This window comes from Apium graveolens, chromosome 10 (assembly GCF_009905375.1).
Source record: "Apium graveolens cultivar Ventura chromosome 10, ASM990537v1, whole genome shotgun sequence".
Classification (NCBI taxonomy): Eukaryota; Viridiplantae; Streptophyta; class Magnoliopsida; order Apiales; family Apiaceae; genus Apium; species Apium graveolens.
In genome coordinates, this window is record NC_133656.1 from 101,229,033 (window position 1) to 101,241,566 (window position 12,534).

Here is a 12,534-nt window from a genome sequence, read left to right on the forward strand (position 1 = left end):
GCCGACAGGCAAAATTCAATAGACTCACCCTGTTGAGAGAATGAATCTAGTAACTGTTTTTGTGCCTTTTCAGCCATTACATCTTTTTGAGAAGATGTATGGGGGCTAGCAGTTGTCTCGGTTTAAATACTACTCATCTATGTAGGAGACAGAGCTACTGGGTTGACTACAGAACCTTCCTTATGTGGTGCACTAGGCACTATCTCCCTCACGCTCATTCATACTACATTTAGTGGTAAGAGAGTGTTGGTTGGTTCTGTTTTTGTGTTTGTCTTTACAGTCTGGGATAGACGTTGTGGGTTTTCAACCTCATGACTGTCAATGAAAGAAAGTCATTGGAGACTGAACCTGTAACACAGAATATATGGTAATAGAGAGAAAATGATTTACAATAGTGATTTCAAAAGATTTTACATGAAATAAGAAATCACTAATGTAGAAAGAAGTTTAATTTTTGTTTTTCAATATGAATGAGTTTTTGATAAAACATTGATCACTTAGGGTAAAGTTTAAGTAATTCTCATTCATGTCAAAAGCTTACAAATATCTGCAACATAATGTTAACAAGATATCATTGACCGATACTTGTCAAGTACTTTAGATACTAATTGTTATGTTGCATAAACAATATACCACTGCACATATAAAACAATATGATTGTGCCTAGTGATAAAAGAGTTATAAATATGACGACTCTACTAGTTCATATGAAATTATAACTTCTGTTAGAGTGCCATACCATGTCGTTGACGATTGCTTGAGCAGTATACTAGTTCATACCAACCTGAATTGAGATTGTGAAGAAGAGATTGCATAGTCCAATAGATCTGCAACTGCAAAGTCCATGAACTGTGGTGCACTGACTTCCTCTTTTAACTCACCAACCAGGAGTACACTTGTACACATCTTACTAGAGTACAATTCCAAGTGTAATGTGCAGCAGGTGTCTGATATGTCGTAATATTCTCAAGTCTCGTCACTGGTGCTATATGTTAGATACTGCTTCCTGATAATAACCTAGCACAATATACAAAATTACAATGATAACATTCCCAGCTTGCAAACAGCCATATCCCTCAGATAAACCTTTGCTGTTATCTCCAAAGGTAACCAGGGGGCCAGCTTTCTCAACCACATTTGATAGCAGGGCTCTATCTCCGGTCATATGTCTTGATGATCCACTGTCAAGAATCCACACTACCGGTTATACTTGTTTAATGCCCTGCACTACAAATGGATTAGACCTTCTTCGGAACCCAAACTTGGTTGGGCCCGGCATACTTGTAGAACTGTCCTTTGTCAGGCAAAACAACATTTTTAATTTTAATGGTCTCAACATCCTCAATGACTGAACATTTGACCTTGTAAACAGCCTTAACAAATTTCTGTTTAAGCTTAGGCACAAATGTCTCCTTTCTAGCCTTAGAAGGACTAGCAGTCTTAGACCTATCATGCTTCTTGTTATTCACATGCTGACGAGGAGTAGTCTTATCATTAGACACATGCTTACCATTAAAATAAGCATACATCATATTAAAAGCACAAGACATACAATTAGCAACACCACATGCTTTATGAGAGTGATTAACATCAGGCAATTTATGCATGGTAGACATGGCATTATTGTTATCCAACTCATGTGTGTCTGAGTTAGTCTCAGTTGCTTTCACAACTTTGACTGGAACTTTCAACTCACTTGACTTGGAAACAATCTTCTCATTAGCATGATCTTCAGCACGTATTTCTTCATGAATAACAGAAGAGGTCGCATCAAATGGTTCAGCAATTGATGCTTTATAGAGGGGTTCATCAACACCCTTAAGCACATGTGGTACTTCCCTCCCTTTAGCACATACATGAGGAGGGGAGTTTATGCCTAATTCTCCAATAGCAGCATTGTAATCATAACCTATTCCAGATGTTTGATTAACAGCTTGCTTACTGTAGAACTCTTTAGCCTTCGAACAAGAATTGAAGTAGGCTCTAACCTTAGTCTCAAGACCGGTGATCTTGTCTTTGAGAATAGTTTCGAGTTTTCTATAACAGTCAACTCTATTCTCTAGAAAAGATACCTGTTCTTTTAATCTGTCTTGATTAATGTGCACAAGTCTTAATTCATTGACCTCTTTCTCAAGGTCTGTGATCTGTAAACTTAACAGTTCATTATCACGACGTGCACAATCTAAGTTACCTCTTAGATGATAAACCATTTCAGCATCAGAAAGTTTTACCTCTATTCTTGACGATGAAGCTTTTCCATCAATAGCCATAAGAGCAAGATTTCCTTCATCTTCATCTTCACTGTCAGTATCATCCCAGCTTCTTCCCTTTGCCAGATAAGCCCTTTCAGAGTTCTTTCTTACTTGCTTTGGCTTCCTACATTCTGTGGCAAAGTGTCCCAACTCATTGCAGTTATAGCATCTAATGGTGCTTCGATCAACCATCCCTGTTTTGTATCCACCACTGCTGGTGTTAGAGGATGAGGATCCACCTTTCTGGAATTTGTTGTAGTTGGACTTGTACTTAAGCTTGGGATTCCTCTTGAATCTGACATGGGAGAATCTCTTGACAATTTGGGCCATTGACTCGTCTTCCAATTGCTCCAGCTCTTCCAAGGAATAAAAATCATCACTTGATTGATTTGTAGTAGGAGGATCATATTCTGCTACTAACTCATTTTCCTCACCCTTGGAAAACTGTACCATTCTTTCTAACTGTTGAGATTGTTGTTGTTGTTGACCTTCAGCTACAAGTGCATTAGATGTGCTGACCATTCTATCCTTCCCGTAGACTTCCTTCTGTTGAATCTGCTCCAACTCATAAGTTTTTAACACTCCATAGAGCCTGTCCAAAGAAATCTCACTCAGATCTCTAGCTTCTCTAATGGCAGTGATTCTATGTTCAAGATGAGCTGGCAGTGTTAAAAGGAACTTTTTGTTGACCTCCCTGATTGAATAATACTTTCCATTGATGTTCAGGTTGTTGATCAACGCATTGTACCTCTCAAACACTTCAGTAATTCCTTCTCCTGGATTTGATTTGAAATGTTCATATTCAGAGGTTAGGATTTCCAACTTGTTCTCCCTAACTTCCTCTGTGCCTTCATTAATCACCTCAATAGTTTCCCACATGTGTTTGGAATTTTTACAGTTCATCACATGTCTGTTCATCAAGGGATCAAGGGAATCAATTAATATTAATTGAAGGCTGGCATCCAAGGAGGCTTCTTCCTTCTCAGCAGGAGTAAAATCTTCAGGCTCTTTTGGATAAGTTCTAGCTTCAGTAGTCACCACACCATCTATTATTACCTCCGGTTCAATAACCATCGGAGTTTTTATACCCTTCTTTAACAAGTTTGAATATTTGGGATTTGCAACTTGTAAAAATAATAGCATCTTCTTCTTCCACATGATATAATTCTCTTTATCAAATTGTGGAATTTTAACGGTTCCAACTTTATGTGAAGTCATTATGAATTTTTGAATAAATAAAAATTCAAGGAGTTGAAAAATCACAAAAGTCTAGGATCTTGATTTGTTCGTTAATCAGAAGGCTCTGATACCAATTGTTAGGTCCCAATGTGTTTGTAGAAGGGGGGTTGAATACAAACGTTACCAAATAATCAAATAAAATGCGGAATAAAAAATGTGAAACAAAATTCAAGTTAAATAAAAATATTATTAAACTTGAAATGTGTTACAACAACTGTATCGATTACAAGGTATTAATCTCAAATCAATTATCACAAATCTAGAATAAATTCGACATGAACTTTTTCCATTTTTGCAATAATTAGAATCAAATGCTAAACGCGATTTGAGATTAAGTTCTAGGGATTTTAATCCGCTAGATTGATACACAAGAACAAGATAAATAATTCTAGTGGTTTGGATTTAACATTAACAAACTAGAAATTGATCTTGAATTTCTGCAGAGAAGAATGATATATTTCAAGGCGGCTGCTCTCTTTTTGTTCTTGTATTTTGATTGAGATGATTAATGATATGCTGCTTCTCTGCTTCTATTTAATCAATCAGCTGAATCAATTGAATTGGAATGACAATCCTTTAAGCTTGCAAGACTTTCGGTAGGACAATTGAATGAACTAGCAAGACAATCTGAATGAACTAGCAAGACAATCAGAATGAACTAGCAAGACAATCACCCTCCTGATGTAACTTTCGGTATGACAATGTAAAATGGCCTAGCATGACAATCGGTATGACAATCTAGATTGTCATGCTAGTTCATTTTCAATTGATTTGCTGATTTAAGATTTGAATTTAATCCAATTAAACTTCTGAAAATTCCTAAAATTCCTAGAATTAATTCAGAATTAATTAATCAATTAATTCAATTAATAAATAAATTATTCTTCGCAGATATAATTTATTTTCTTAATTAAATTAGATGACTCAATTAATTAATAGAGAATTAATTCTAGTCTTGAGCAGCAACCATTCTTTTGCAAATCTTCTGAAAATCACTGAAAATTATGAATCAATTCCACCACTTCAACGTTGACACTCGATGTACTGTCTGGTTCATGAGTGACTAACTTCCGTGACGTTTCTTCATGTCTTGACTCTGACACTTTGATTTTCTTCAGATTAAATCCTTGTAATTAATGATACTCTGACGAGATCTCTGTCACTCGATTAAATCCACGATCTTGATTTATATCACTGAGGCATGATCAACTTCTTGAACTTCTTCCAGTGAATTAACTTCTCAAGTCTGTAGATGAACCTTGTCTCTGAATCCTTTGACAGATATTACTTTGCGAGATCTCTCTGATGGTAGTTCCACTATTTACTTATTACATTCTTATTTGAGTTGAGTTGAATCCTCGAATATACAAATAGGCTATGACATATGACTTACAAGAACCTAACCCTGCTCTGTCTCTTGGTTCTCTAGAATTCAATCCAATCGTCATGAAGTCAGATGGCAATTGATTTTTCTTTGGATATGATAGTTTGACATTCTTTCATAGGAGTTTCTTTTTATCAGTAAACGTCAATTTATTCAAATCAACTTGAGCACTGTTAGAGGTTGATGTCTTGATGACTTGATCAGGATTTGTTATTTCTTCTGTAGCTTGCTGTTCTTCATTCTGAACAACTTGAACTGTGTCAGAGGTTGTCTTGGTTTCTTCAGTTATCTTCCTTCTCTTCAGAGTTTGAACAGTTTCATCTACTACAACACCATCATCAAATACTTGAACCAGTTTGCATACAGGTTTCATCAGGATTTGAGGAATCTTCATCTCCTGTGGCTTTGTTGGTTCATCAATTTTTCCTTTCCCCTTATCTTTGGGATCAATATGTTATCTTGTCTTGGGCTTTGAAGTCTCAGAATTTGACTTTTCCTTGATCATAATTCCTTTTGCCTTAGGCCTTGGAGGTTTCTTAGCATCAGAAGCTTTATACTTTAGATTTGTCTTCTCAGCTGCAAATCTAGCTTCTTCCTCCTTTAAATTCTCTAAATCCATTACAGGATAATGCTTGAGAAATAATCTTCTAGCAATTTCTTCATCAAGTGTCTGAATTTTAGGATCTTTGTAGTAGACAGTAGTCTGCTTTCCCTTGAGTTTCAGAGTTTACAAAAACTTCTGAGAGTCTTGACTTTCAGCTTGAATCAGAACATCAGAATAAGAACTTGCTGTCAGATTTTGAGCATTTACAGCATCAGAACTTGTCTTCTTTTGAGTAGAAGATTTTCTAGCATCAGAAATTAGTTTCCTTGAAGAAACTTTGTTGTTATGCCCTTGACCTTGACCTTGACCCTTGCTAGGGTTTCCCTGGTCATCTTCTTTGTCATCCTTTTTCTTCAGTACTTGAGTATTAGAGCATTTGGACTTAACTACCTTCTCCCCCATTTTGGCATCATCTGGTAGTAGGAGAGAGAGAAGAAGTTCTACTGAAGATTGAATTTCATTGAGTTGAGCTTTTTGAGAAGCTTGATTCTGTAGTACCTCAGTAATTTGGGCCTGTTGCTGTTCTTAAATCTTCTCAATAGCTTCAACTTTCTCAAAAATAGGTCTGATAAACCTCTTTTTATCTAGCTTGATCTCCATATCCAGCTTTTCAGCTTTTTCCAGAAGTTTGTCAACCTTTTCATGAGTTGTAGAGTGTTGACCTTGAAGAGACTTGATACTTAGAGCTGTGACTTTGAGTTGTGTCTTGAAGTCAGAGTTAGTCAACAACTCATCAGCTTTAGCAATATGCTCTGTCAGAACTTTTGAGCTTGGAATGAAATCAGATTCATTCCACTTCTTGGTCCACTCCACTCCTCTGTGAGTTTCTTCCCAAGGAATAGGAGCAGCCTGTTCAACAAACTTTTCAATCAGTGCCTCCTTTCCAAGAATGGGAGCATTTACCGAAGCACTGTCTCCAGAACTGGAGAGAATCTCATCATCTTCTAACAGTACTAATGTGTGTGTGGTTGTTGGAGATTCTGGTACAACTTCATCTTTGTCCATATCCAGAATATGTGTTGTAGGAATATCAACATGTAATGGAGAAAGAGGTGAAGTTATCACTTGTACTGTTGGAGCTTCCAGATACAACACAGTTGGAATTATCAGCCTTTGAAGGTCAATTTCAGGACTTAAACCTAAATCTTCAACTGCAACATTGTCATGAATAGGAGAGACATGAGGTGTGATCACTGTATCCTGAACAGTGTCTTCCGCCTGAGTTGGAGGTGGCAAAGATTCAATTACTATTGGCTTTGAGATTAGAGATTCCTGATCCCCTTCCTCAGCTTCATCAGTATCCTCAGAGTGAGGTTGTGTCAAATGCCTTCCTGCTCTCTGTTTCTTTGATCTCCTGGATTGTGTAGGAGTTGCTTTATTAGCATCAGAACTTGAAGTGTTTTTTCTCTTCAAAATATCAGAACTGTCAGCTTCAATTTCTTTCTGAGAAGTTTCCTTGTCAGCTTCAACTGTTATAGGTTCTGATGCATGAACCTGGACTTGCTCATCTTCATCATCAGATTCATCCCTAAGAACCATCCTTCTTCTCTTTGGTGGAGATTTAGGAACAAATTTTGCTCTTTTAGGCCTGGAGGATGAAGTTCTGATGGTAGGTATTGATGGTTGAGGTTGAGATGATTGAGCTCGCTGGAAATATGTTCTGATAGTAGGCTGAGTTGGTTGAGGTTGAGATGATTGAGCTGGCTAGAAATATGTTCTGATGGTAGGTTGAGTTGGTTGAGGTTCAGAAGTGGTAGGTAGTTGATTGGTTGTGGGTGCTGATGGAGGTTGGGATGGTTGTATATCAGGATATATAGTAGTATAGGTGTTTGGGTCAGAGTTTACTAAGACCTATTTGACTGACTGAGGAATTTGGAGAGGCCTTAGTACAGCCTTCTTATTATCAGTAGATAATAAGTCAGTGAAAGCCCTTTTAGCAAGTTTAAAGGGTTCAATCAACTCACTAGCTAGTTGGGCCTTATCAGAAGTACAGAAAATGTAAATAAGTTGGCAAAATCTAGTAAAATATACAGTATTTCTATCCTCTTGCATCCTATCCCCAATAAATCCTAGCACAGCACTAGCATAATCAAAATGAGTTTGATTAATGAGAGCATACCCGATTTGCTGACTCAGGATTGGGATTACATCAAAGTTGGAGCACTTGTTGGCAAAGGCCTTGGTGATACAGTCGAAAAAGAAACTCCACTCCCTCCTGATGTGGGGTCTCTTCAATTGTCCCAGCTTGGACAAAGATTTTTCATAACCAAGGTTTGTCATCATCTGTTGAAGAGATTGTTCCCCAACTTGTGAACTGTAAACATAGTTTTCTGGAAGATGTAAAGCCTGTCGAACAGTTGACAATGTAACCAAGTGTTCATCTTCCCCTGTTGCAATTATGATGCTTGGGGACCCATTTGCACCACCATCATCATAAACACCACTCCTCCAAAACTCCAGCACTTGAGTTTCTGAGAGTGCTTCTGGTTGGGTCAAAGCATACACAATCTCACTTCGAGATAGAAAATCTTGGATGAAGTGAAGTTCTGATGGAGCTTCATCCTTAGAAAGAATAGCCATGTAGTTATTAGGAACAAACTTGGCTCCATCATAAATCAGATCTTTTGGTGCCATTTCTGTAGAGAAATAAGTGAGAAAATCTGTGTTTGCAAAGTGTTTGATAAAATGCCTGTGAAAAATAGAGCTTCAGAGAATATTAGAAAGAGAGAGAGAGAATAATAGAGATAAGAAAAGAATTAGAAAGTATATAAAAGATTGTAAAAATTTTTAACTCCCATATATATACTCTCTCCACTCAACAACTCTTTTTGGAAGTAAAACAGACACTTTACACCTGTCATCCAGTAAATAGTTAAAGCAGTAGTTGGCGGGCACGAGAAATAAGCAGTAATAATTATGCACATGCAGTTGTCACGGCAAACACATTTCCCACTAACCAAATGATTATGACTGTTTTTATCTCACTTAATTATTTTCTGATAAATATGACCGTTACAGTAAAACCAAAAATAAGTCAAGTAAATAAATAATGCCACATAAGCATCAGAGTTTCCATCAGGATTTGCATCAGAACTTGACTATTATCAGAATTTAATGGTCATCAAAATATGGCTTCTGTACTCAAAAAGTGAATGTCTGTTTCTGTGAATCTTCATACAAATACTGACTGGGTTCTTCAGAGTTTAATCATCAGAACTTTCATCAACTTGTCCTCATAATTTATGTAAATAATACTTAACTGTTTGTCAAAAATAACTTAATCACCACAGTAATTTTCATTATTCACATAGAGTGAGAGTGTGTGAATTTGCAAATGATCAGATAAAGATTAAAGTCTGATAAACTTCAGTATATCTTAGAAATAAGGCATAACTAAGAAAAGTACTTAAAATTTGTCTTTAATTTTGAAGTCTACTATAAAATAAATTTATGCAAGAGTCCACCTCAACTGTTTGTGCTCATTTTATGCATCTTTTGACATTCTTTTTAAAGTGGCTTCTCAGTGTAAGTGAGTCACAACTGCTATCAGAATTTATGCTATTATCATAGTATTTCTCCAGTAATCAGAGAATGTGAAAAGTCACCAAGAAAAATTTATTTGCTTTTTTAATGCATATTACTTAATACCAACAATGTACTTAGGTCTTCCCTTTCACATATTTACTCTAGATCTCAAAGGAGTACCTGATTGTGATTTTCTTCTTTTCTTTTCTTCAGATTAGTGAGGCTTATCAAGCATGTAGTTCATCCTTAAGATTTACTGACATCAGAATTTGACAGATAAGAAGCACAAATCCAGTTTGTGACTTAGTAATAAGATACACAAAGTAAATTTGACTAAGCTCAAAATCAGAATTTGCTTGTGTTAATGAATTTCCACATAAACAACTAATTAAAACATGGAATTTCTAGTATGTTAAAGACTACTAGGTCAGCATCTAGCACATTTTGAGAAAGAACCTGAAACCATTCCAAGTTTATTTACCAGTCTTGTAAAAGTAGCTTCACATAGTGGTTTTGTGAAGATATCTGCTAGTTGTTGATCTGTTGGAATAAAATACAATTCTACTGTACCTTCCATCACATGTTCCCTTATGAAATGGTACCTAATGCTGATGTGCTTTGTCATTGAGTGTTGAACTGGATTACCTGTCATAGCAATATCACTTTGATTATCACAGTAAATGGGTATTTTAGAAAATTCTAACCCATAGTCCAGTAACTGATTCTTCATCCAAAGAATCTGTGCACAACAGCTTCCTGCAGCAATATATTCTGCTTATGCAGTTGATGTGGAAATTGATTTCTGTTTCTTGCTAAACCAAGAAACCAATCTGCCTCCAAGAAATTGGCAGCTTCCACTAGTGCTTTTCCTGTCTATTTTGCATCCTGCAAAATCTGCATCTGAGTAACCTATTAGCTTAAAATATGATTCTCTAGGATACCACAATCCTAGATCAGTTGTACCCTTGAGGTACTTGAAAATTCTTTTCACAGCTATTAAATGAGGTTCTCTTGGATCAGCCTGAAATCTTGCACAAAGACAGGTAGCATACATGATATCAGGTCTACTTGCAGTTAAATAGAGTAAATAGCCAATCATACCTCTATAGTTAGTAATATCTACTGATGATCCTGTATCTTTATCTAACTTGGTTGCAGTGGCCATGGGAGTGGATGCAGTTGTACAGTCTTGCATTCCAAATTTCTTGAGTAAATTTATAGTGTACTTATATTAATTTATGAAAGTACTGTTAGTCCCTTAACAATATGACAAGAATTACAGAAGGGGGGTTGAATGGAATTCTTGAAACTTTTTCTTGAAATAAAATGTTCTAACTCAAATATAAATATAAGTGTATTGATTAGCACAATGCAGAATAAAAACTTAAGTGAATCAAAACATAAGTAATTAAAAACAAAAGTCTTTAAAAAACTTTCTGATGGATTTGAATGATTCCACCAGAGATATATATTATATATCGAGAGAACTCTGTGTGCAGAAATGCTCACAGCTGCTTACAATAATTGAACTTCTAAGACTACAGAGAAATGCTAAGAATCCTGCTTACAAATGTTTCTCTGCTTTCTTGCTTAGATCGATAGTGTCTTAGTTGCTACTTCTTGGTTTATATATCACCAAGATTACAAAGTAATAAGACAAGATAATAAAAGAAAAACTATCTAATCTATTACAATGCTACTTCATTACTTTATTCCAGCATCTTTGAATATCTTCATAATAGCATGGAAATGGTAATGCTTCTTTGTTCTTGAAAACCCAGTTGAATAGGCTACCACATTTCATTTACATCCACTCGACGCATGTGATTGTGTTGTCACTGTCAACTGATATTTGAATTCTTTATCCGTCGGGTTCATGATCATCTGTCGAGTTATTGATCATCCGTCGGGTTGTCTATTTGATCATCCGTCGACTTCATTGTAGGTTATCCGTCGGGTAGCAAACTGGCACTTGACTTCATTTCATTTATGCAGAATTACAAGACATCATATATGTACAATTTATCAACCTATTCTGTATATCTAGTTAAAGTCAACATGACTTGAATACTACTTACAAAATCTATACAATGGTGAATGCATAAATATGCTACAGACTTATTGTTTCATAAGCTACTCACTCGATGGATAATAAGTCATCATCCATCGGGACTATAATGAGTCATCCGTCGGGACTATAGATCTTATTCGTCGAGTGCTACATTATTTCACTAAGTAAAATCTACTAAGGTATTTTGTTCATGAAATCATCAAGTACACAACATATACACAACAAGTACCTTTTACATTTTGCTTGACTTGAAGTCCCAGAAAATAGCTAAGTTCTCCCATCATACTCATTTGATATCTTGACTGCATTAGCTTTGTAAACCTTTCACAGAGTTTGGCATTTATAGAACGAAAGATGATATCATCAATATATATATCTGTACCAAAAGTAAGTCCTTTTCATGGTTGAGGTAGAACATTATTTTATCAATTGTGCCTCTGTGAAATCCACTTTCCAGAAGAAATTATGTTAGAGTCTCATACCATGCTCTTGGAGCTTGCTTAAGGCCATAAAGTGCTTTGTCAAAATTGTAGACATGATTTGGAAATTTTGGATCTACAAATCCTGGAGGTTGTTCAACATATACCTCTTCTTTTAATTCTCCATTGAGAAAAGCACTTTTCATATCCATTTGAAAGACTTTAAACTTCTTGTGAGCAGCATAAGACAAAAAGATTCTTATGGCTTCCACTCTAGCAACTGGTGCAAATGTTTCATCATAATCAATACCCTCTTGTTGAGAGTAACCGTTAGCAACCAGCATTGCTTTGTTTCTTGTAATTATGCCATCACTCTCAGTTTTATTTCTGAACACCCATTTTGTGCCAACAATTGATCTGTTCTTTGGTCTTGGCACTAGGGTCCAGACTTTATTTCTTTCAAATTCATTTAAATCTTCCTGCATTGCTTGCACCCAATCAGCATCTTGAAGAGCTTCTTCCACTTTCTTTGGTTCAGTCTGAGATAGAAAGGAATGATAGAGACATTCATTTGATGTTGTTGTTCTAGTTCTAACACCTGCTTCAGGATCTCCAATTATTAAGTCAGGTGTGTGTGATTTGGTCCACTTCCTTGCAGATGGAAGTTGATCTCTAGAACTGGATCCTCCCCCATGATCCATGCTGTCTCCATCAGCATTTTCTGATGCTCCTCCTGAAGTTATGCTCTCTGAAATTTCAGAATTTGAGTTGGATCCTTCAGGAATTGAAGAATCAGAGTTTCCAGAATTATCAGAATTTGGCTCATCAGAACTTGATGAATCAGAAGTTGAAGAGCTAGTGACAGGTTCTGATGCTTTTTGAGAGTCTTAAGTTGTGGTAGGATCTTCAGCTTGCTCCCCCTGAACAGGTGTAGTTTCCCTTGGAGTAGTTACCACAGTTTCAATGACATCAGAATTTAACCCGTCAGAACTTACAGAATCAGGATTTAAGTTATCAGAATTTATAGAATCAGAATTTAA